The sequence below is a fragment of the Protopterus annectens genome, chromosome 3.part0, assembly GCF_019279795.1.
Source record: "Protopterus annectens isolate FY-2018-M chromosome 3.part0, PAN1.0, whole genome shotgun sequence".
Classification (NCBI taxonomy): domain Eukaryota; kingdom Metazoa; phylum Chordata; order Ceratodontiformes; family Protopteridae; genus Protopterus; species Protopterus annectens.
This window is the reverse complement of record NC_056731.1, coordinates 1,325,237,622-1,325,264,633: the sequence shown is the minus strand read 5'-3', so window position 1 is coordinate 1,325,264,633 and position 27,012 is coordinate 1,325,237,622.

Here is a 27,012-nt window from a genome sequence, read left to right as displayed (position 1 = left end):
AACCAGCAGCAACAGCAGACTTACAGTTCTTATCTTGGAAAACTGCATTCCTGCTAGCAATCACTTCAGCAAGAAGGGTATCTGAGTTACAGGCATTAATGGCAGTACAGCCTTTCCTCATCTTCCATCAGGATAGAGTGTCTCTGAGAACCAATCCTACTTTTATGCCAAAGGTGGTCTCCAGGGTATCCTTGAACCAAGCTATACATTTACCTACATTCTTCCCCAACCCACAGAACAGGGGGGAAAGACTACTACACACCTTGGATGTGCACAGACAACTACGCTACTATCTGGACAGAACTAAGGCCAGCAGAAAAACTGACCAGCTTCTGGTAGCATATGCAACAGGAGTGCAAGGAAAAGCAATTTCAAAACAGACAAGTCTCAAAATGGATAGGAAATTGCATTAGATTCTGCTACTCTTTTCATGGAAAGACAACTGAAAATATCAGGCCTCACTCCACAAGAGCTACAGCCACCACTACAGCTTTCCTACGAGGAGTGGCTACCAAAGACATTTTAGAAGCTGCTACTTGGAGCTCCGTGCATACATTTGCCAAGCATTATAATCTTCCTTTATACTCCAGATCCCGAGCAGGTTTTGCAACTGCTGTTTTGCAAGGGATCTTAACTACACCATCATTATCTTAGTACCTCCTCCCCCAGTTTGGCTATGGTATTCTACCCATATGTTAGGACTGCAGATGCATCCGTGAAGGACATAGTACAGTTTTGTACCTACCATAAATGTAGATGTCCGATAGGTATGCATCTGCAGTCAGGTTTACCCACCCTCCTTCCCCTCTGTGGTATTCCTAGTGTACTTACCCCTATTTTAGCTAGCTGGGGGAATCTATTATGGTGTATTTGTTTGTATGTATATATGTATATATATTTTGCTCTCTACTGTTTGGAATTATCTGCATTTATCCAAATTTAGCCTTCCTAGAGGGCACCTGGCATATGGGGCAAGAAACACTGAGGAAAATGGCGTTGGCTGATGCCTTTATACCCCAGCAGCTATGACGTTGGGTGAAGTGCGACATCAGCCGAGGCCAGACCCAGACTTTGGAATCCGGCTGACCGAAGGGCTGCCTGAGGCAGGACAACCCATATGTTAGGACTGCAGATGCATACCTATCTGACATCTACATTTATGGTAGGTACAAAACTGTACTTTTCATGTGCTCTAATATCAGCAATATATTATGTTACTGCTTAAACAGAAAATGTTGATAAATTCTGAATGTGCAGCAAACAAATAAATGCAGGATTTATTGCATGCAGCTGAACAAGTTGGAAAGCACACTTTGCAATGTGGTTTTGATTGTCTGGAGGCCTCCTGCAGAGCCGCTGTTACGGGTTCTGTCATTAGGAGGCATGCTTGGTTAAAGGAACAAAATCTACCTGATCATGTTAAAGCAAAATTATTAGATGCTCCATTACAGCATGATACCTTGTTTGGTGTTAAAGCAGAAGAGGTGTTAAAGAAAATGGAGGACAAAGCTAATCTATGCAAACAGTCACGGATTTCTTACAGGTACAGCCTCCAAGATTTAGCAGACACTGACCTACAAAAAATTGGTCCTTTCCATTGTCAGACTGGCCACAAAGAGGCAGATGCAGATCCCAGCCCAAGGTTCATACAGGTCCAAACAATGGGGTGCTTCTACCTCCAAAAGTGGAGAAGACAAAATCGCAGCCATACAGGAAACAGTCCCAATGACTTCCCTCTGCCTGCACCAAGCACTTATCTTTTGACAGCACCTTTGGGGGGGGGGGACTAGCACTTCTTTCTCAAAATTGGCACTTAACCCAAGACAAATGGGTTTTAAACAGTGTCACAGGGTTACAAGTTTCGCTTTCATACCCTGCCAAGGGCAAATGGTTGGCCAGACCTGCCAAAAAAAACAATGGGCAGAGGCACAAAAACAAGTCTTATCCCTCATGGACATGAGGGCCATTCAACAAGTGCCAGAGCAAGAGCAGGGACAGGAAGTTTATTCAAGACTGTTCTTGGTACCCAGAAAGGACAAAGCCTGGAGACCAATACTGGACCTATCTATTCTAAACACATATATGGATATACCAAAATTCAAAATGTTGACTTTACAGCAGCTTCTGCCCATGCTGGGCTTTTGACTTTAGACCTAAAAGAGGCATACCTGCATGTCCCAATCAGACAAACATGCAGAAGATGCCTTAGATTCAAAGCTGCCTCAATGCACTACCAATTCTCTGCACTGCCCTTTGGCTTATCTACTGCGCCCAGGGTCTTCACAAAGTGCCCGGCACCAGTAATTGCATTTTGCAGGCAGAGGAATACAAATATATCCTTACTTGGACAACGGCCTCATTCAAGCAGAGAACAAGGACATTCTGCTACAGCATCTGGTGTTTGTAAAGAGAGTACTACCATGACTAGGTTACACAGTCAACGAACAGAAATCAAAACTAGTACCCTCTCAAGAGATAATATTCCTACGTGCAAGCTTAAATACAACTGCCCAGATGGCTTATTTCACGCCAAACAAACAAAGGCAACTGACTACCTATTTCAAACTGCTGGCAACAAAGGCCCAGTTATCTGCAAGAAAAATTCTGCAGGCTTTGGGCTTCATGGCATCCTGCATTCTACTAATTCCATATGCAAGACTGCGTATGAGGAAACTTCAATGGTACCTAAAAAGTGTTTGGACTCAACATTGCCACAACCTGGAAACAATAATTACTCTTATTCCCTGCCTGCAACAGGAGTTTCAATGGTGGGCAAAGGCCTGTCACCAGAACAAGGGACAGTCATTAACTTTACCCCCAGACATACATTAACAACGGATGCATCAGATTACTCCTGGGGGGGTCCACATGGCAAGAAGATGTATTCAAGGTACATGGTCCGCAAACCAAATGTATGTACATTTCAACCAAAAAGAGATGCTAGCTGTTCAGAATGCGCCGACAGCCTTCAAGGACCTACTTCATCCAGGACAACTACTGATAAAGACAGACAACACCACGGTCATGTTGTATATAAACGAGCAGGGAGGCACTCATTCTTACCCCCTTTACAGACTAGCCATGACTTTGTGGGACACAGCATTGACTTACCAAGTACATCTGCAGGCACAATTCCTGCCAGGATAGATACTCTGGCAGACGAACTAAGCAGAAACATTATGGATCCCCACGAGTGGAAATTGGATCCACAAGTCTTCAGCATGATGATAAGGAAATGGGGATGCCCGGACATAGATCTATTTGCCTCCCCTCACAACTGCCAACTAAAGAGATTCTGCACAAGGACTTATCACAGACAAGCATGGAAAGTGGATGCCCTATCTTTCAGCTGGACAAACTTAACAGTATATGCCTTTCCACCACTGCCTCTCCTCCCCAAGGTACTCCTAAAAGTCAGACAAGAGAAGCCAAAAATGATACTGATTGCCCCAGACTGGCACCGCCAGTACTGGTATCCAATCCTGAAGAACTTGTCTCAATGCCCAGCCTGGACCTTACCTCAAATACCTCATCTCCTGTCCCAACACAACAATCAGATCCTGCACAGCCAACTCAAGACCTTAAATCTGGCAGCATGGTGGATAATGTAGTCATACAAAACACACCTCTCAGTAAAGCGGTGATGGATGTTATTTTGGAGGCCAGGAGGCCTAGTACTAGAAAATCTTATGCTGGAAAATGGAAGAGATTCTGTGCTTGGAACCAGGCACAAGGAATTGACACAGCTGTACCAAATATTCCTCAGATTTTGCAATACTTAACTGAGATGCTGGACAAAGGCCTGTCTTTTTCCTCAATTAAAATTCATGCTTCTGCTATTTTGGCTGATTACAATACAGAGCCACCAATCTCTTCTCATCCTCTATTAAGACAGTACCTCAGAGGAGCCGCAAATTTAAGGCCTCCAAGAAGATCACCAATACCTGCATGGGACCTCAATTATGTCTTGAAAGAACTCACCCTGCCTCCTTTTGAGCCAGCTGCTACAGCTGATATAAAGTTTTTATCTTGGAAACAGCTCTGCTCCTAGCAATAACCTCTGCAAGATGAGTTTTAGAGCTACAAGCACTCATGGCTGTGGAACCTTTTATCATTTTTCATCCAGACATGGTTTCTCTGAGGACAAACCCGACATTTATGCCTAAGGTAGTGTCCAGTGTGGCCCTTAACCAAACTATTCATCTGCCTACCTTTTATCCAAACCCACAGAATAAGGGGGAGAGAATTCTGCATTCCTTGGACATACACAGACAGCTACGCTTTACTTGAACAGAAACAAAGCTTTCAGAAAGACAGAGCAATTAGTAGTAGCATATGCAGCAGGATCACAAGGAAAGGCTATCTGTAAGCAGACTATTTCTAAGTGGATAGGCCACTGCATCCGTTTCTGCTATTCACAACATGGCAAACTAGTGCCTAAGGGCATTAGGCCACATTCAACCAGAGCAGCAGCTACTTCAGCAGCCTTCCTCAGGGGCGTACCAACCAAAGACATTTTAGAGGCTGCTACCTGGAGTTCAGTGCACACTATCACTTACCACTCTACTCTAAATCCAGGGCAGGCTTTGCCACTGCAGATGTTCATCGTGTTACACTGCTGCAGTCATCACACTTGGGTTGTCTGCCGTCAGGCGGTCCTGCAGTCAGCCCGAGTTCCCAAGTCTTGGTCCGGCATCGGTTACGATCGCTTCTTCCCTGACGTCAGTGCGACAGGGGTATAAAAGGCAGCCGATGTCATTTTCTTCAGTCTTTCTTGCCACGCGGTGCCCGAAGTAGAAGCAGTTTGCAAGTGCCGGTCGGCCTATTCCTGAGATTTTCAATTTGAATTTCAGACCGAAGTCTTCAATAAAGCTAAGTACCCCATTGGGGAAACTTTTCTTGCCTCAGACCGATGTCAGAAATAGTTAATAATTGCATTTCTTGTGGGAAGCAAATACCTCATAAGGATTTTCATTCTTACTGTATTCCATGCCAAGGCCCAGATCACATCACAGGTTGCCGATTTTGTGCTAGGTTTAACAAACGTACTATTAAACGTCAGTTTGATTTCGCCCGACATTATTTTGGTAGAAAATTTAATTATACCATGCCGTCGGAGCAACAATGACTGGGATGCATAAAAAGCGCAAAGATAAGGACAGTCAGCCGAGACCCAAACCAGACACCGAGGCCTCTGCTAGGCCAGTCGCCGGTTCTCCAGTTTTCAGTGAGGTGCCTACGCAGCCCCTGACGACTGCTGATTTAGAACCACAGGCTGCCTCCGACTCCCAAGCGGAGATTGCTGGGCCTCCGGAGCCTATACCTTTAGGCCCTACCGACTCCATTGCTGAAGGGGAACCCGGTGTAGTTGAAAGGCCTTCAGTTGCTGAAGGTGTCTTCAGACCGACTACACTTACTATTAAATCCTATGCAAAGTTGAAAACTCCTTTAAAAGTAAGGAAGCCAGTACAGCATTCTCCAGTACAGTGCCCCATGCCTAAGAAACAGATGCTTAAAATGGCCTAGACAGGAGGAAGAATACGCGTCATCTGACCAGGTTTCCATTTCCTCAGATTCTTCTGAGGAACAGGAGTACTCCTTTCCCCCATATGAAAACTCCGACGCTGAAGAGTCAATCCCTTCAGCATCTCCCCCAGAGGACTGTTCATTTAGGCCAGGATTACTCTGAATCTAAGAAAAGGCTCCCAAGAGTTTTTTTACTGCCTCAGCACAGACCCCTTGCTATTCCACCAGTGCTAGACATTGTGGATGATGTTTATTCAGAATCTAGCCTTAATCCAGATTCATTACCTCCATCCCCAGCCAAACCAGACAGATATTGCAGAGTCCCTGACTCTCACAAATTCCTATACAAAAGCCCTGTTGCTGACCCAGAAACCATTGCCCAGGGTCCCAAAGGGGGTTAAGGCCTCTATTGCTAAAAATCCTGTACCCTCTGAAAGGAATTCTAGAGCACTAGACAGATGGGGAAAGTATACACCTCAGCTACTCTAGCCATGAGGGCCTTAAATTGCCAATTTCACATGCTGAAATATCAGCAGTATTTGATGTCTCAATTTTTTATTTATTTATTTATTTATTTTTTTATTTTACATTTGTTGACCGGGCTAGTCTAGCTGGACATATATCCGTTTTCAGTAGAGGCCGTCCAAAAATATGAAAACAATGTACAAATACAAAAATGAACAGTTAGCAAGCACAAGGCAAGTCAACCAAAACACATACTGAAGTTGGCACAATAACTTATAAGAAAATATCACAAGATGGTAAAACATGCAGAAGGAAAAAATGTATTTAATATAATATAAAAAGAAGTAACTGGCATCAAATAGTTATGATTTAGGACAGTTAGTGGATAGGTCGGGATTAGTACAAGGACAAAGCCACTAAGTTTTAAGATATTCTTTGATGTGTTTTTTTGTAAGGTTAGTTATTTCTTGAGGAGCTGATTCCAACAGAGTTTGGGTCTGGGCAATGGTCTTTCTTAATGGTATTGAAGAACAGATTAAAGTTGAGTCATCCATAGCACTGCTTGTTGTCTAACCATGTCAAAAGCTTTTGACAAGTCTCATGTTGACAATTGGCTAGTAATCTGATAGTTAAGAAATTGTTTGTGAATGCATCTTTCCATAATCATTTTCCCTCAGAGATAGTCCTATTAATAAGTTGTGGGTATAGTTAACTGTGGATGAGGGTAATGAGGCATCAGGGATCTGGGTGGAATTGTTCAGATTAAAGCCTGAAGAGGAGTAGTAGGATGTCCTGGTTTAAGAAGTGTGTTAATACCTGACCAGAACTTTTGAGGGGTATGTTGAGTGGATTGTTTGGATCTTATTCTAGTAGATGTTGGCATGAGCAGGTTAACCAGTCAATGTTGAAGTCGTTTCTTTTTTCAAGAATATGTATATTATTTCCAGAAGGTCAGGGAAGTACAAACAAATTAGAAAAATAGATTTATTATTGTTAATTTGAAGTTTGATAGATAATACTTCCTCTGGATTCTAGTGATGGAACTTAGAGTCACTTTAAGATTAGTTTTGTAGATAATGGCTATACCTCCACCTTTCGTCACATCTAAGTATATTGGTCTTTAGTAGGTGAGTTTTGTTATTTAAGCTTCTTATATTTAGGTGAGCTATCTGATACAGATACTTTTGTTTAAGTAGTATGACATATGATAGGATAGACAGGCTATTGTAGCAGAAAAGAGAAGGATAAGTTTGAGAGTGGTTATGAGTATAGGTGACATGGTAGTAAGTATCAAGTTAGATAAGGTGTAGATTTAAAAATAGAAGTACTGTTTAGTAAGAGTATGATTGGAGATAAGGAGAAGTAAAGTGATAATGTTAAATTGAGTTTGAACTACACACACAAGTAAGGATAGGCAGGAGGAGGGAAACCAGTGTAGAGCAGGGACCAAAAAATAGGGGAAGCTAGCAAAAACAAAAAACTGCTAACACATTCAGAGCAGCCTGACTATAAGGAAATGCAGGATTTATTGCATGCAGCAGAACAAGTGGGAAAACATACTTTGCAATGTGGATTTGATTCATTGGAAGCTTCTTGCAGAGCAGCAGTAGCAGGGTCTGTCATTCGTAGGCATGCTTGGTTAAAAGAACAAAGTTTACCTGATCATGTTAAAGCAAAGTTATTGGATGCACCTTTACAGCATGATGTTTTATTTGGTGTGAAAGCAGAAGAGGTTTTAAAGAAAATGGAGGATAAGGCAAAATCTATGCAGAGGTCAAGGATTTTTACAGGTACAGCCCCTTCATTTTAGCAGAAATTGGCCAACCAAAAATTGGTCCTTTCCAACTTCTGACAGACCTCAGAGGGGCAAATGCAGACGCCCAAGGGGCAGAGGTCAGCCTCAAGGCTCTTACAAGCCTCGGCAATGGGGTGCCACAACCCAGAAAGGAGGAGAAGGCAGGCCTCAAACTTTCAGAAAACAATCACAATGACTTACCCCTCAGACTGCCAAGCAAATCCCTCTTGGCAGCTCCCTTGGGAGGAAAACTTATCACTTTTTGCAGGCAATTGGCACATCATCACAAAAGACAAATGGGTTCTAAATTTGTATCTCAAGGATACAGGTTCCACTTTCACACTTTACCAATGATAAAAGGAATGCTAAATCTGCCACCAAATCAATGGGCAGAGGCTCAAAGACAAATTACAGCACTCATGGACATGAGAGCCATTCAAGAGGTTCCTATTCAGGAGCAAGTACAAGGATTTTACTGAAGACTCTTTCTGGTCTCCCGAAAGGACAAAGCCTGGAGACCCATTCTGGACCTTTCAATTCTAAACACTTAACCTGAAAGTTCCCAAATTCAAAATGTTGACACTACAGCAACTTTTTCCCATGCTGGACAAGAAGGCTTGGCTAGTAACGTTGGACCTCAAGGAGGCATACCTGCATGTCCCTATCAGACAAAATTGCAGAAGATACCTCAGATTTATAGCAGGTTCAACTCATTACCAATTCTCTGCACTGCCCTTTGGCTCATCTACTGCGCCCAGGGTCTTCACAAAATGCCTGGCATCAGTAATTGCGTACTGCAGACAAAGAGGAATTCAAATATATCCATACCTGGACGACTGCCTCATTCAAGCAGAAAGCAAGGACATATTTTTAAAACATCTGGCATTTGTAAAAAACCTACTCAGTTGCCTTGGGTACACAGTAAACGAAAAGAAGTCAAAACTAGTGCCCTCACAAGAGATAATATTCCTGGGTGCCAGCTTAAATACAACGGTCCAGATGGCTTATCTCATGCAAGACAAACAAGGACAACTGACTCAATATTTCAAAATGATGGCAACAAAAGCCCAACTCCCTGCAAGAAAAATTCTGCAGGCCTTTGGGTTTATGGCATCTTGCATACTACTAATTCCATATGCCAGACTGCATATGAGGAAATTGTAATGGTACCTGAAAAGCATATGGACTCAGCACAGCCACAGCTTGGAAGCAATAATGTCACTCATTCCCTGCCTTCAACAGGAGTTTCTATGGTGGGCTCAGGCATGTCACCTCAACAAGGGTCAGCCTTTCACCTTACCCACAGCCAGGCAGACAATAACAACAGATACATCGGATTACGCCTGGGGAGCACACATGGCAGGACAGTGTATTCAGGGCGAATGGACTGCAGATCAAATGCTTCTCCACATCAATCAAAAAGAGATGCTAGCTGAACAAAATGCCCTAACGGCTTTCAAGGACCTCCTACTACCAGGACAACTTCTACTAAAGACGGACAACACCACAGTGATGTGGTACATAAACAAACAAGGGGGCACACATTCCTACCCTCTATGTAAACGAGCAATGACCTTGTGGAATACAGCACTGGCCTACCAAGTTCAACTACAAGCACAATTCCTGCCAGGAAAGAAAAATACATTGGCAGACAACCTAAGCAGAAATATCATGGACCCTCACGAGTGGAAACTAAATCCACAAGTATTCACAATAACTCAAAAATGGGGGAGCCCAGACATAGATGTGTTTGCCTACCCCCAAAACTACCAACTACGGAAATTTTGCACAAGGACATACCATTCACTAGCTTGGAAAATGGACACCCTATCATTCAGTTGGAAAACATTGAAAGTGTATGCCTTCCCTCTACTGCCTCTTCTGGCAAAGATGCTCCTGAAAGCCAGACTAGAGGCGACACATGATAGTCATTGCTCCAGACTGGCCATGCTAGCACTGGTATCCAATATTAAGGAACATGGCTCAAGGCCCACCATGGATTTTACCTCAAATTCCTCACCTGCTGACCCAGCAAAACAATCAGATTCTGCACAGCCAGTTCAAGACTTTAAATCTGGCTGCATGGCGGATTACTTAAACAGTCGACACTCCTTTCTAAAGCTGTTATGGATGTCATTTTGGAGGCCAGGAGACCCAGCACCAGGAAAACATACTCAGACAAATGGAAAGGATTCTGCGCCTGGAACCAGGCTAAAGGCCTAAATCCTCATGTCCCAAATATTCCTCAGATATTACAATATTTAACTGAGATGCTGGACAAAGGTCTTTCCTTTTCATCTATTAAGATCTGTGCTTCAGCTATTTCAGCTCATTACAACATGGATCTTCCTATATTTTCACATCCATTACTAAGACAATACCTCAGAGGGGCTAAGAACATAAGACCGCCCCGGAGAGCACCAACACCAACTTGGGACCTCAATTTTGTTTTGGAAAAACTTACTCTACCACCCTTCGAACCAGCTTTTTCAGCCGAATTACAATTTTTATCATGGAAAACTGCCCTGCTGTTAGCAATAACTTCAGCACGGAGAGTCTCAGAGCTACAGGCCCTAATGGCAGTGGAACCTTTCATCATTTTCCATCAAGACCGATTCTCTTTACGAACTAACCCTACCTTTATGCCAAAGGTGGTATCCAGTGTGGCTCTAAATCAAACCATTCATTTTATCCACCTTTTATCCAAACCCCCAGAATAAAGGGGAAAGGCTCCTACACTCTTTGGACATTCACAGGCAATTATGTTTCTACTTGGATAAAACAAAGGCTTTCAGAAAATCTGACCAACTGTTTGTATCCTGTGCTGCAGGATCACAAGGAAAGGCCATTTCAAAACAGACCATTTCAAAATGGATAGGACATTGTATCCGCTTCTGCTATACACACCATGGGAAACCTGTACCTGGTAACGACCTTGTTCCACCAGGGCTACAGCCACATCAGCAGCCTTCCTCAAAGGGGTACCAACCAAGGATATTCTGGAGGCTGCAACTTGGAGTTCAGTGCAGACCTTCACCAAGCACTACCACTTACCTCTATACTCAAAAACCGGAGCTGGCTTTGCCACTGCAGTTCTGCAGGGCATCTTAGCTACTCCAAACCCTGTTTAGTGCCAGCCGCCCAGCCTTAGCTTTGGGATTCAACCCAAGTGTGATGACTGCAGCAGTGTAACATGATGAACATAGTACAGTTTTGTACCTACCATAAATGTAGATGTTCGAGTTTATACACTGCTGCAGTCCAGGTTACCCTCCCACCATCCCCTCTTCTTTGCTGGGTATTATCTACACCTCCCTTTCTATACAATCTATTTTATTTATTTTATTTATTTTATTTTATTTTTATTTTACATTTGTTGGACCTGCTCCAACCAACTGGATACATGTCCATTTCAGTGGAGGCCGAGGAAAAAACCATAGGAGGGTAGTTATGAAAAAAAAAACACAGGAGATAAGAATACAAGGTAATACTTTCAAGGTCACATGAACAATAAAAGGTAAAAGATAGTTTAAAGATAGTTTAAAGCATTAGGTAGTAGGAGTAGTTCTAACAGTCAAATGAGTCCCTTGAATTATGGGTTGGATAGATAGATAGTAGCTGGCTGTTTGCTAATCATGCTTAGAACATGGGCATAATAATGGAGATTTTAGTAGATCTTTGAGTTTTTTTTGAATTTTGTTGGTTGAGTGAAGTTTCGTGTCTTCTTTTGTTTGGGAGGGCCAGGATTTTCCAGCTTGTTCAGGAGGAATGTGATGTATTTGCTTATAGCTGTAGCTATTGTTTTCTACTTGTGTATGTTTATTTAGGATTATGTATTGCCTTCGTATTTGGGGGCACCTGACATCTGGGGCAGGAAAAACTGTAGAAAATGGCATTGGCTGCCTCTGTTGCACTGACGTCAGGGAACAAGCGACCACAACCGACGCCGGACCAAGACTTTGGAACTCGGGCCGACTGCAGGACCACCTGACAGCATATAACCCAAGTGTGATGACTGCAGCAGTGTACACACTCGAACATCTACATTTATGGTAGATACAAAACTGTACTTTTTGCAGGGCTTCATAGCCGCCCCTAGTGCTATTTAGCTCCAGCCTCCCAACCATAGCTTTGGGATTCAACCCAATTGTAATGACTGCAACAGTGAAACACGAAGAACATAGTACGGTTGTGTACACTTACCATAAATGTAGATGTTAGAGTGTATTCACTGTTGCATTCCTGGTTTCCCCTCCCTCCATCTCCCTTTTTTCTTCTCTTTCCTTACAAGGGGCATATTGGTATTTACTTTCTACTGCTGCGGCTCTTCCACCAGGTCCTGTGTCCTACTTGTTGGCACCTGACAGGTTAGGGCAAGAAAAACTGATGCAATGACGTCGGCCTTACTTTATACTACTGACAAGCTGACATCAGTCCAGAAGCGACAGCAACCGATGCAGAAATACTAAGCCTCTGGTATTCTGGCTGGCCGAGGGCTACCCTGGCAGGGATAACCCAAATGTGATGACTGCAACAGTGAATACTTTCGAGCATCTACATTTATGGTAAGTGTACACAACTGTACTGTCTTTGGGATGCCCAACACCTTCTCTTACACATCAACCAGTAGAAAATGATGGCAGTACAAAAGGCTCTGACATCCTTCAAACCCCTTCTCAAGCCAGGGGTTCTCCTTATCAAAACAGACAACACAGTAATGTGGTACGTCATCAAACGGGGAATGACCCAATCTTACCCTCTGTGCAGGCTAGCCATGAACCTCTGGCTGACAAGCCTCTTCCATGGGGTTACCTGATAGCTCAATACCTACCAGAGATCAACAACACCCTGTCAGACCATTTAAGCAGAAACTTACTAGACCCCCACTAGTGGTAGCCCCACAGTAACATCTTTTTGCAAATCACTTAGTTGTGGGGGACTCTGGAAGTGGATCTTTTTGCTTTGCACCTCAACCATCAGTTTAAAAAAATCTGTACCAGTGAGTATCACCAGCCAGCGTGGAAGGTGGATGACTTGACCTTCCCCTGGAACACCCTGTTTGTGTACGCATTCCCTCCACTGCCTCTCATTACCAAGGTACTGATCAGAATAAGGGAGGAGAGATCAAAAGCCATCCTCATTGCTCCCAATTGGCCCAGACACCATTGGTACCCCTTACTGCACAGCCTGACCTTACAGCCTCCCAGGCAACTTCCCCTGATCTCAGGCCTCTTAACTCAGGTGGGGTTGGGGGGATGCTTCACCCAGAATTGCAGACTCTCAAACTATCAGCATGGCAAATACTCTAAAGGGGACCCTGTTAAGCAAACAGGTCCTTGACATTATCACAGAGGCCAGAAGACCCAGCACCAGAAAATCCTACGCAGGAAAATTGAAAAGGTTCTACTCCTGGAGCCAGTCCAGAGGGGGCAATACCTCACAACCTTCCATCCCTTTTATCCTGGACTACCTAGTGGAGTTGCTTAATAGTGGCCTCTCCTTCTCTATTAAATTCCACGCCTTAGCCATTTCAGCTAATCTTGATACAAAACAGCCACTGTTCTCCCAGCCTTTGATTAAACAATTCCTCAGAGGGGCTTCTAATATCAGACCTCCCAGAAGGCCACCCAGTCCAGCCTGGGACCTGAATTATGTTTTGGAAAAACTAACTTTACCCCCCATTTAAACCTGCTGCTTTAACAGAACTAAGATACCTCTCTAGTTATCACCTCAGAAAGAAGGGTTTCAGAACTTCAGACACTGATGGCCATTGAGCCCCTTCATCATCTTCCGTGTAGACAGGGACTCCCTGAGAACTAATCCCTCCTTTAGGCCCAAGGTGGTATCTAATGTAATTCTCAACTAGGCCATACATCTACCCACCTTCTTTCCTAACTCTCAAAACAAGGGGGGAAGAATTCTGCACTCTGTAGACTTACACAGACAGCTCAGATACTATCTGGACCGTACTAAACCCTTCAGGAAAACAGACCAACTACTTGTCAGCTTTGCCCTAGGGGCAGAGGGGGAAGCCCATTTCCAAACAAACCATTTCCAAATGGATATCACACTGTATCCATTTCTGCTATAGATTGCATGGGAATCCCTCCAAGTCTATTTAAACCTAATCCACTAGGATAGTCTCCACTTCCACAACATTCCTCAGAGGAGTTCCCATCTGGGACATCCTTGAGGATGCCACCTGGATTTCTGTCCATACCTTTACCAAGCATTACCACTTACCTCTGTTTTCTAAAGCTAGGGCAGGGTTTGCCTCTGCATTTCTGCAGGACATGCTGACCCATTCCTAGGTCTCTTACTAATCCTACCACCACCCTCCTCAGCTTTGAGAATTCTCCCACAGGTGATGACTGCAACAGTGAAACACAAATAACCTAGTACAGTTGTGTACAGTTAATAAATGTAGATGTTTGAGTGTATTCACTGTTTCAGTCCTGGTTACCCTACCCTCCTCCCCCCTTATATCTTCATTCTTTAGGGAGACATAAGTTTCTAATGGTGGCTTTTAGCCACCATGGCCACCTTTACCATATTTACTTGGGCCTCTGACTGGTTAGGGCAGGGAAAGCTGATGTAATGGAGTTGGTTGCCTTCCTTTATAGCACTGACGTCCTGATGTCAGGCAGCAAGCGACAGCAGCCGACAAAGAAAAACATTGACGCTGGTATTCCGGCTGGCCGAGGGCTACCACAGCAGGGGATAATCCATGGGTGATGACTGCAACAGTGAATACACTCTAATATCTACATTTATGGTAAGTGGACACAACTGTACTTTGTCCACTTCATTCCATTAATCTGTGGGGAATACGGTTCTGATGCTCAGAACCAGCCAGCCACCTTCTTACAGCTTGAGACTCCAAACTTGTGCCCCAGTCCCCTATGCTACCTCAGATCTTGTTTGCTGCACTTGGTGTTAGCAGTGAGTTCTGACTTGAGCTTCTCCTTTACAGTTTTTCTTGGGCGAGTTTCTACTTTTTTGTACTTACTACCTCTGCTTTATTTCCCTTAGCCTTCCATGCTTTTTTTGTCTCCAGGTTCTATCCATCAGGCTTCTTTCCAAAAAAATAAAAAATTCTTTCCATCTTCTTTCCTCTTTTCTCACCCTTCTCTATAGCTGATCAAAAGCCATGAGGTTTAAAAAGTGCACTTCTGTGGATGGAAGATCCCCTTATCTAATGCCCATGTGGAGTGTGTTTACTGTTTGGAGCCTCTCCATTTGGATGCCCCTGTGATACATGCAGGGCTTTTCATCCTCCTGCTGTGGTGGATAGGAGAAGCAAACTCATTTTAAAGGGTTTGCTTCCTCCTCCCACGACCTCGGGGTCTTCTACATCAAGTTCTCAACCCTCGGCAAAGAAGCCCAAGGATTCTCAGGAGTCCAGGAGACCATCTCTCACACTGTCCTCCTCTAAACCTCCATGAAAAAAATCCTCACAACCAACACATTCTGCTCCAAGCTCCTGTATTTCTACCTCTCCTCCCCCATTTCTCCTCCATGGCTATGGGGCCAAGTTGCATCCCCTCTGCATCGGTTCCAGCTCTGTGTCGGCACCAGGGCCTTCTCTGCTGGTGCCTACCAGGAGGTCTCTGCCCATTCCCCGTGGCGATCTGCGAACTCCATCAGGTTCGTCTAGGTCTTCCCAAAGCTTGTCCTCTAGGGATGTTAAGTTCATGAGGCATTTTCTCAAGACAGATACAGATGGGGCGTGTGTCTGCCCCATTTGCTTCTGGATCCATGAGGCTCTTCTCTTTCCAACCAGTACCTCCCTTTCTGATTCGTCCCCTGGTTTTGGAGTCATCTGTTCCAGTGGGTCCCAGTGCCAGAGTTTTGGACTAGAAAGAGATCTCTCCACCTCCGACATTCTCCCCAACTAGCTCGTCTCCTACTGCTTCAATTCTGAATGTGTCTCTGAACTGTAGTGTTGAGGTTGGTTCCGGGGATTGACCTAGACTCCAAAGCTTTTGGAGCTGTCTCTTCCCCTCAGGGCCTTGGCATTTCACAGCTCCACTCTCAGAGTAGGAGACCAGGTCTCTCTGGGAGGTGTTTGCTCTGGTAGCTTTGGCTCTGGCTAGACAACTCCAGGTGGTTCAGAGTCCTTCTGTGTTTGATGTGGTGGAGAGAGTCCTCTCAGTTCCTAAGAGACTGACCCTCGGCACTTACCAAAGTAGAACCTCCCCTGCCACACTCTGGAATTGTACCTGAGGCCTCATGAGTTACTGCATGGACAGCCAGTCTCAGAAAGACCACAACGTTCCTTCAGTGGACCCTCATGCTTCTTCCGATACCTCTCCAGAGTGTCCCCCCGAAGAGGTCCCTCAGAAGAGACTGCGTAAGAGGATGCACATGGATTCCCCTTCGGAAACCCTCACCACAGATACCAATTTTGAGGAAGGTGAAGGGTCTCCCAAATTACCACCTGTGAGGTCTCCTTTGGAGGCATCCTTGAAATCCGTGGGAAGAAAGGAGGAGCTTCTTCCCAACCGCCTTCCCGGGAAGAATTGGTATAGTGGGAGGCTTTCGGAGCCAGCCATTATCCACCTGGGTATCCCCCATGGCTGAACTTCTGATCTGGCTGGTGTCCTTAAGGGCTTGGAAGGAACCGGATATGGTAGAATCCATTCCTAAACGTGTGGATAAAATATTAAGTGCCATAGCTGACAAACAGTTTTGTACCAAAGGAATCCCGGTAGATGCCTCATTTGTGGCGGCAGCCACCAAGGAGGAGCTTGCTCAGGAAAGCTCCTCTGTCCACCCCCTGAATTGAGAATCATGATAACTAGACAGATTTGGTAAGTAAGTATATGCCTCTTCTACGTTTGCTCTCCAGGCATTGATCTGCTTATCGCATTTTACCTGACTACAGAGGGGCTTAGTGAAGGAACTTTCTAGCTCAGTCCCAGGGTCCATGCCTAATGAGAAACAGGAGGCTGTTTTCTCTAGGCTGGCCACCATACATTCCCTAGCCAGTGCAGCCATTAGGCTTATCTCTCACTCCGCAGAGGCCACCTCTAGGGTGGCCATTTCTGGCATTGCCATATGGCGTCATGCTTGGATGAGGCTGTACGATTTTGCGGAGCCCTTCAAACAGACGTTCATTAATGCTCCCTTTGATGGCTGTACTTTATTTGGGCCCATTGTACATAACACTAACCCAGAGTGAGAAGGATGGTAAGACCCTGTCTGCCATCAGGATCCTTTTTTCTATTCCACAACAGACCTTCTCCAGGAACCAGCATGGTAGTAAGAAAACGTAGATGTCCTTCAAGGAGGAGGGGTCAGTCCTGGGCCTTTTGTCGGGAGGAGGTCGAGAGGCCCTGTCTGGGTGAGGTTGTGAACCCCTAATTAAGGAAATAAGGTCCTCAGCAAGGCTGAGGATCTGTAAACTAGAGGAAGGCCTCTGGGAGGTAGATTTGGCAGGCAAAGCTTTTGAAAGTTTGGCAGCTTTAGCCCTTGAAAAGGCCTTAATGGACATGGAAGCAGGGGGCCTAGCTGCCCCACGTGCAGGGGTAGAAATGTCCAAAGGTATGGTGTCGGACAATTCCTCGGGCCTCGGTGGTCGGAAGTATGGTTTCGGAAGAAGGAATCGCCTTGGACTCTGTTTCGGCCGAAACCGAGACACTCGTGGTAGGCCTAGCCATGGTTTCAGCCGAAACCACGGGCCGCGAGTGTCTGTCCTTTTCCTTGCGTTTTTTGACCATATGCGAAGTCGGAGTCTCCGACGGCATTTATAAGCAAAAGCGGCTCCAAAAAATTCCTCTGCAAACTCCGACCGACGTCTAAGAGTTCGTCGGTTGAAGGAGGCACAGGCTAAACAGGCCGATACGTCGTGGTCTGGGCCTAAGCAAGGAAGGCAGTAAGAATGGAAATCCTTATGAGGTATTTGTTTCCCACAAGTTAAACAATTATTTACTTTGTCTGACATCGGCTGAGGCAAGAAAGAGTCCCCAACGGGTACTTAGCTTTTTCAAAGTCTTCGTAGCTGAAATCACTGGATCTGACCGACCGGCACTTGCGAACAGCTTCTGCTTCGGGCACCTGGCATCTGGGGCAAGAAAGACTGAGGAAAATGGCGTTGGCTGATGCTTTTATATCCCAGACGCTCTGACGTCGGGGAAAGTGCAACATCAGCCGAGGCCAGACCCAGACTTTGGAATCCGGCCGACCGAAGGGCTGCCTGAGGCAGGACAACCCATACGTTATGACTGCAGATGCATACCTATCGGACATCTACATTTATGGTAGGTACAAAACTGTACTTTTCAGAAGTTGCAAGGTCCTTTCCAGGATACTCGGGGAGACTTTTTTCCCCCTGAGGTGGGGGAGGGGATATAGTCAGAATGGTAGATTCCACCCACGCAGCCGAGGGGGGTCCGCAAAATCAAGAATCATGAGAAACCTGCTCCAGACAAACCTTTCCAGTGATATGAATTGTCTGACTGCTGTCCTCTGGAAGCAGTTGGGGGAATTTTTTTCTTGCACCCAGAAACCTGAAGGCCATCACAATCAACAGATGGATGCTAAAGATCGTATCCAGAGGGTAGTCAATTCCCTTTTCTGACACTCCCAAACAAGAATCTCACCTCCCCGATGTTCCTCCTAGTCAGACGGAGGATGTGGCCCAAGAAATAAAACAGTTGCTGCAAAAAAGAGTTATCCAAAATGTCCCATCCCCTAATCTAGTCTGATCGGGCATTTATTCAGATTCTTTTTGGTACCCAAAAAGACAGGGGACCTGTGGACCTATCTTGGATCTATCCAACTTGAACAAGTCTGTAAAACCAACTATTGAACACAAACGGCACCACAACCTGCAGCAAAACAAGTCAAGGCAGGAATAGACAGCACCTCAGACTCTTCAGCTTTTATTAAAATAACAAAAGTAAAACCAGTAGTAATAGCAACAAGTGAAGTTAAGCACTTTTCATCTAGTTAAATAACTAGACTTCCCATTTAACTAGACAAAAAGCGCTTAACTTCACTTGTTGATATTACTCCTGGTTTTATTTTTGTTATTTTAATAAAGAGCTGAAGAGTATTGAGGTGTGCTGTCTATTCCTGCCTTGACTTGTTTTTTTGATGTCTGTGAAACGCACAAAGTTCAGGATGGTCACAATTCAATTTGTGTATCTTACCTCTACTGAAGATGGGTGATTGGATGTGCTCTATAGACCTCAAGGATGTGTAATACCATGTCAAGATGGATAGGCGCTCCAGGTCTTTTCTACATTTCAGGCTGGGAGCCAGTCATTACCAGTTTCAGGTGCTTCATTTTGGCCTCACCACAGCCGCAGGGGTGCTCAGCAAATGTCTAGTGGTAGTGGCAGCTCATGTTCAACTGCAAGGGTGTCAGATATTTCCATGTCTAAACGACTGGCTCCTGACCACTCCAACCAGGCATCTACTCCCTCTGGCCAGGGATTACTTCCTCAGCCTAGCTTCTACATTGGGCATAACCATAAACTTGCAGAAGTCACATTTAGAGCCAGTTCAAACCATAGATTTTATACGAGCTCATATAGACACGATGGCCCACATTTACCTTACATCGGACAGGGTGGTGAATCCAAGGTCCCACTTCAGCCAGTTTTTGACTGTTCTGAAACCCGTGACCTCTAATTCTACGAGTTTTAGGCTCCATGCCATTAACCTTAACCCTTCTGCCAATAGTACGCTTCCACATGCATATTCTACAGTGGAATCTAGTGGTACAGTGGTCTCTTCTCAGAAATCCCTTGAACCTTCCAATGAGCCTGTCTCGTGTGCAAGGATTCTCTCCTTTGGTGGCTCCATTCTCCAGAGATTACCCATGGATGACTGTTCTCCCCTCCAACTCCCATGTTGACCACGGATGCCTCCCAGTTGTCAGGGCCAGATGGTCCAAGGCACGTGGATGCCCCAGGAGACCAAGTTGCATGTCAATCTTGAGATGAGAGCAGTTTTACTGCAAGAACTAGACCGCTTTCTTCCTCAGGGGACTATTGCTAACCAAACAGGCAATATGTCAGTGGTTCGGTACATCAACAAACAGGGACGAACCAGGTCTTTATCCCCTTTGTCAAGAAGTGATGGGGGTTTGCTAGTGGGCAATTTTTTTCCAACAGTTTTCTGGTAGCAGTCCACATTCCAAGGGAATCCAACATCCTAGCCAACAGACTCTGCAGAGGGCTGCTGATGCCTCACAAGTGGTCCCTAAATGTGTCATGGCAGATGCAATTTTCCAGAAATGGGGTTTTTCTTGCTACGACCTCTGTGTCCCCTCTCAACAACAAATGCTGCAAGTATTTTGCCTTGATCCTTCCTCAGGGATGCTCTGGTGAGTGCTTGGCCCTCCAGTCTACTATATGCCTTTCCCCCTCTTCCATTGATTCCAAGATTCCTGCAGAAAGCTCTCAAGTTGTGAAGCAAAGTGATCCTCATTACTCCTTTCTGGCCTTGACAGACCTGTTTCACCTTTCTTTGGTCTCATCTGGTTTGCCCCCAATGAAGTTAGACCCTAGTCCAGATCTACTTTCTCATCTATTGGGACACCCACATCCCAAGATTCAGGCCCTGCAATTAACCACATAGTTTCTCCACTTCCAGTGATGGCTAGATCTCCCAGGCTGTCTTCTCCAGTCTGAGAAAATTTTGATTTCATCACGGCTTCCAAGATGTACGGAAGTAAATGGAAAATATTCTCTTTTTGGGTGGAACAGAGCCAGATATATCCCTTCACAGCACCTGTTTCAGTAGTTCTAGACTTTCTGGCTTTTCTTTTCAAGGATGGTGTAAATTATTCTACAGTCAAGGTTCAGCTCACTGCTATTTCTCACTTCCACCGTGGTTTTGACTCAGTGTCTTTAGCCTCTTCAAAGTTAGGCCATTCTTACAGACACCTTTCTGCTATGGCCTCCAGTCAAGGACCCTGTACCTCCCTGGGATCTTACTATGATTCTACAAGCTCTAGTCCATCCTCTGAACCCTTGACCACTGTAGATCTAAAATTCTTCTCCTGGAAAACGGTCTTCCTAGTGGCGATTACCTCGGCCAGAAGAGTGTCTGAGCTGCAGGCTGTTTCTGCAAAATCTCCGTACTTAGGGTAACTCTGTCTTTAAGTAAAACTATGTACGAATCCCTCTTTTTTTTTACCCAAGCTGGCTAAGGAGACCAACATTTACCAGTCCATTAATCTCCCAGTATTCTTTCCTTGGTATCAGAGCAAAGGGGAGTACACCTTACATATGCTTGATGTGCATAGACAACTTTGTTTTTACATCCATAGAACTAAATCCTTCAAGAAGTGTGATCAGCTGTTTGTGTCTTTTTTTATAATGCAAAAAAGGGTAAAGCAGTCACCAAAGTTTCTTTGGCCAGATGGTTGAAAGATTGAATTACGTTTATTACTCATCCAATGGTATCCCTTACCGGGTCTGGTAAGAGCACATTCTACAAGGTTCATGGCCACGTCTCAAGCCTTTTGGTTAGAGTTTCTGTTGAGGACATTTGTGCTGCGACTACTTGGTCAACCCCGCATACCTTTGTCACTCATTACAAATTGGACATTGTATCCAGGAGTTGAAGTGGATGTCGTTGTCCTGTCGTCAGGCAGCCCCCTTCGGCCGACCAGATTCCCAAAGGTCCGTCCTTGCTGGGTGTCTGTCTTCACACCCCCGACCGCTGCAGTTTTCATAAAGCTAAGTACCCCGTTGGGACTTTAGATCGAAACGCGATAAGCAAAACGCCAGTGTGGTTTTTTCGTAGAAACCGAAACAGTTCTTTCGTTTTGGTTCTGCTGTACTGTGGAATATTTTTCCTCGATGGCCACCCTGGATTGTGGTAGCTGGGGACTGTGTCCCACAGGTTAATAGAATGAAGTGGGCAACATCAGATAAAGAAGCCATGTTCGTACCATAACATTCCATCTGTCTTGTCCAACTTCATTCCATTAACCTTCCTGCCTACCCCCCATTCCCCTATCCACGTTTTGTTTTGGGAAGCCTAATAGAAGTTACCAGAAATGTTATTCCTTCGGCTGAGTTCCTGATGTTCTGTTAGTGTGAGATCTATGGTGTTTTTGATCTTCCTCTTTATATTATAGTTAGTTATAGGAACACTATGTCCTTGTTAGCAAACTCGATGTGAGGTAGCGTGGGGGAGCAGGGCATTATGAGTAGATAGAAGGAGCTCAAGTTTGGTGTCTCAAATTATAAGAAGGCAGCCGGTCAGTTGCAAGTGTCGGAACCATATTCCCACAGGTTAATAATGAAGTTGGACAACACAGATGGAAAGTTATGGTAAGAACATAACTTCTTTTTTCCAAAAGACATGCTGACCCCCATTCAACTTTTCCCAGGAAAACATTTTGAATTTTAAATATGTAACAGAAATAAAACAAGGGCAAAAATAGTGAACACCACAAGGAGTAAAAACATTAGATGAATACGTGAGCAAATGGATATTACTTGCATACAGAAAACACTTTTGAAATGCATACGCTCATTTAAGCATGGCCCTGTAGATAACTAAAATATATTTGCCACAATTCCCAGTTCCCTCCTTTATAAGTTCATAGGAGGTTATTAGGCAATTGGCCCTGGGGCCTTTGTAAGCCTAGCCATGTTATACCCTTTTTCCCTTTTTGACCAAGTTGTATGGTCTATATCTGCAGTGCGAGTCTATGATCGGCACCAACCTCTCTTAACCACATGAATGACACCCCAGGGGTAAATTTATGGTCTCCCATCCCGTTGTCTAAGTTGCACTTAAAAGGTCATTGAGGTGCTCTGTTTTAAGTGAATTGAAAGTTTGTTGCAGAGGAGTGGCAATCTCTGAGATTCCTATCTGTCTGTCCAGCATGTCCTTAATGTCACAGGCTAGGTTAAGATTCCTAGAGTGAGAGAATCTTGTCCCATTCTCTGCCCAAGTAGGTCACATGTTGAAGGCCCAGAATTTTCTTGGTGAGAAACCTCCAAGATCTCTCCAGCTGCTGCAGGTGTCTGGTGTGGTACATACAGATGGGAGCACTGTACTTTTATTAGTGGTCTGATGATGGATGAGTACAGGGAAGATGTCCTTCTGTTCTCATGTTGCAGTATTCTTTACTTTAGGGAGTTGCTGCCTGCAGCACCGGACATCCGGCCAGCATACCAAAGTCTTGGATGCATGGGTACATGCGACATTGCATGTCAGAGCCATAAACTGATGCTGGCTATATCTGTGACGCCTGCACGTACCCAAACCAGAACTTTTCTGCCGCAATGCATTTCAGACATTTGATCGCCGGCTCCCGTTATCTGGTGTTTGTTCGATTTTGGCCATCCATTCTCGACTATCATTTCAGGCTGTCCGCATTTAGATAAGTATCCTTGTGAGTTTTTTGCTTATTTCTTACCTGTTTCAGATGCTTGACATCTAGAAAGGGAAAGTGCGCTTTTGGAAGATAAATTACACACAAGAATATGCACAGTACTTCTTTATTCAGTTTAGGGGCAGATCACAAAAAGTCTTATGAGATTTGCCAATCCTTTGTCCCCAAAACCCTAAGAAGCCATTTGTCAGCTCTACATCTCTATTTAGAGAATCAGCAACTTTGTCACTTGGTGTCCGGATTGGAAGGCAGAGCGGGAACCTCCGACGAGCCGAAGGAAGAAGACTAAAAAAGTTAGGCCCGATGTCCTAGCTGCACCTCAGGAATCTGGTGAGGTCCTCCAGGCAGGTATTAGCCTAGGATCTCTCCAGACTTCGGATACTGCCCTGTTACCAGGAACTGAAATGGAAGCCGGTGCAGCGGGTATTCAGAGTACGTCCGTTAAGGCTTTACGACCATCCGCTCCTGATGGTGAGGGGGAACCATGGCTTGTGGCATCAGATGGGCCTTATACCGCCTTACCATCCATTCCTACGTCAACATCCAGGCCTACTTTTGTACGTGCTCATTACACTTCTTTAAAAAGGAAAAACACAAGGCACAAGATCCTACTCCAGCTTGGGAGACATTTTCTCAGTCCTTATTCAAGGCCTTTCAAGTACTTCATACCCAGATTCCCCAGTCAAGCCAACCACTTGCTTCACAGGTAGAATCTGAGGAAGGTGACTACTCAGATGAATCCCTGGTACTGCTTCCAGATTGAATCCACTAAGGATTTTGCTACCCCTGAGGAGGAAGAGACCCTCACTCCTGACTCTCCTAGAGAAGATTTCTCGTTTGGGGACACTTTCCCTACTTGGCATTTTAAGTGGGAAGGCCTCAGATGTCTCTGAGACTAAGAAAAGATGCTTTGAACTCCTGCAGATGGAGCAGCCTTCACCATCTGCAGTTCCTCCTTTACTCTCAGCCTTCCAGGATGCCTTCTCTGCTGCCTCCCAAAACCCAGAGTCACAGCCTCCTATTAACAAGAGACCAGACATATTTTACAAAGTGTCTGCAAAGAAGCAGTACCTTTTTAAGAATCTGCCAGCAGATCCTGCTGTTGTTGCAGTGTCTTCTGACAATTCTTCAAGGCAACTACCTTCTCTTTTTTCCCACTGATAAGGATAGTAAATTCATGGACAGGCTGGGGAAGAAGTTATAGACTTTTCCCACGTTGGCCATTAAAGCAATTAATTATCAGTCATATGGCCAAGCTTGCCCTGGATTCCCTAACCAAGGCCTCTGCTCTACTGTCTGACATACCTGGCTCATCAGCCAAGGTTCAACTGAACACAGTATCCCAGGTTTCTAGACACTCAGTCAAGTGCAGCTATGATGCTGTTGAAGCCTCTTCCAAATTGGCTGCATCTGGTTTAGTGTTAAGGAAATTCACATGGTTGAGACTCCAACCTTTGCCCTTGGATGTCCAAGTGAAATCATTAGATGCTCCTTTAGATAATTCAGCACTCTTTGGAACTTCCTCTGCAGAGTTACTTAAGTCACTGCAGGAAAGACAGACTTACAGAATGTAAAACACTTACTGGTTCCCTAGGAACTACCCCCAAAAACCCAGCTTTGTTGAGAGGCAGTCCTCCCATTCCTCTGCCTCTCATCCCAAGGGAAGAAGGCAACCTGGGAAAGCATCTGTTCCCAGATCTTCATCCACCACTACACCCTCATCCTTTTGAAGGCAGCCAGACCCAGATAGAGCTCCTCTGCTGTGAGTCCCTTTCCTTACCCATCTCCACCCCCCCCCTCTCCCTTATGCCTAACCCTATCCTTACTCTCCTGGCAAAAAATTACCTCAGACAGGTGGGTACTGTCCATCATAAAGAGAGGATATTTTGACTTTGTGGGAATCTCTACCTTTCCAGGGGGTCCCACTACCTCTTCCAATCAGCTTTCACTATTGCCTTCCATCCTGACACAACATCTGTCTTGGAGCACTATAGAAGTAGTACCCAAAAACCAAATAGCCAAGGGGTTCTGCTCCAGGATGTTTTTGGTTCCAAGAAAGTATGGTCCTTGGAGACCCATCCTCGACCTATTCTTCCTCAACCTCTTCCTCAAGGTACCAACCTTCGAAATGCTGACATTACAGCATCATCTTTCTCTCATTCCTCCACAAGCCTTCATGGCCTCTCTGGATCTGAAGGATGCATACCTTCACATCCCTTTCCACCCCACTTACAGGAAATTTATTCGCTTCTCTGTGGATTCCTCACATTTTCAGTTCTCTGCCTTACCCTTTGGACTTTCCACAGCCAAAACCAAAAAGAATCACTGCTCCAATGTTCACCAAAACGTAGAACAGTTTGAAGAAAGCACAAATCCGTAATCCACACAAAATACTTTAATAAAATGACTCTTCAGTCCAACAAAATGCAGAAAGATTAATTAAATGACTATGCAGTCCACTAACGCGATTACACAGGCACTGCGTTTTCGTTTAAACAACATCAGATGGAGACAAATGCATACCTACACAAAACACTCCATATATACTCATCAAAATAATTAAACAATTAATTAATTAAAAAGGGAAAACGAGATGCATATACATTTAAGGGGCTAGAGCTCATAATGCTTTCAACACATACATTAAATATAATTTCCCCCCATACTATCCTATTACTTTAATAATTTAATATCAATACAAAAACATAGTGAAAAAATTAGAATTACACAACAAAGCGGACAAAAAAAACATTATAACTACTTGATCTAATAAAAACATACTAAGTCCTTTAAAACCAGCCAGCTGAACAATTGCAGCATATAGTATAATATACTACCATAACTTTAAAATATAAAGTAGTTTTAAAATAAAGTAGTGGAATAAAATTGCATAAAAGGAAAAGGGGAAAAAAAAAACTTGCAGCTTAGCTGATCTCAGCTTAAGCACGGTGCTAAAGAGATGGCATCATTTAAACCTGGAGGTTTGTTCGCCTCTAAGAAAAGCTGCCACAACAGCTCTTTATATTCAATCGAAGTTTCCCATTGGGCCACCCCTTATATCTTTTTCCACTACTTCCAACACAAAGAAGCTAAATTTAGCTTCCTGACAAATTAATTTATGTTGGTATAAAGCATTATTAGTACATTTTGTTTTCATCTCATAATAATGCTCATATATTCTGTTCTTTAACTTTCTTTCTGAAAATGCGTCGCAATGGTCACACAAACCTAAATACACTATCCCAGACGTATGACAGTTAGCAAAATATTTGCTCTGAATCAATCTGTCCCTACTTTCTATAAAGATTGTTTGCTTAGTACAAATATAGGGGTACTGGGGACATCTTCCACATTTAAAGGTTCCCAGTTTACCTTCCTTAACTTTTTTCATATCGTATTTACCCTCTAAAATAGTCTTTAGGCTTTTGCCCCTTCTATATGTGCATTTCAAAGGTTCTTCAAAAATACATTTCAAGTCTGAAATCTGTCCAAACCTATATCATTCATCCTCCAAAATCTTCCTAATTCTAGGTGCACTACCATTGTAATCCACTACAAAATTACCTGTACCATCACTATTAAGCTTTGTAGATTTTGTCTCATTCAAAACTAAATTCAAACCCAGAATGGGTTTAAATTTGTCATGTCTACCTTCCCTAACTTCTCTCTCTATGGAATCAATAAGATCTTTAGGGTAGCCTTGATCCATAAACATAGTGTAAAATTTTACACTCTTCATCAAAATCACTCTCTCTTGATGTCATACGGCTACCCCTCACATATTGCCCCTTAACAATACCTTTTTTCTGATGGTAAGGGTGAGCACTATTGAAGGCCAAATATGAATTTGAAAATG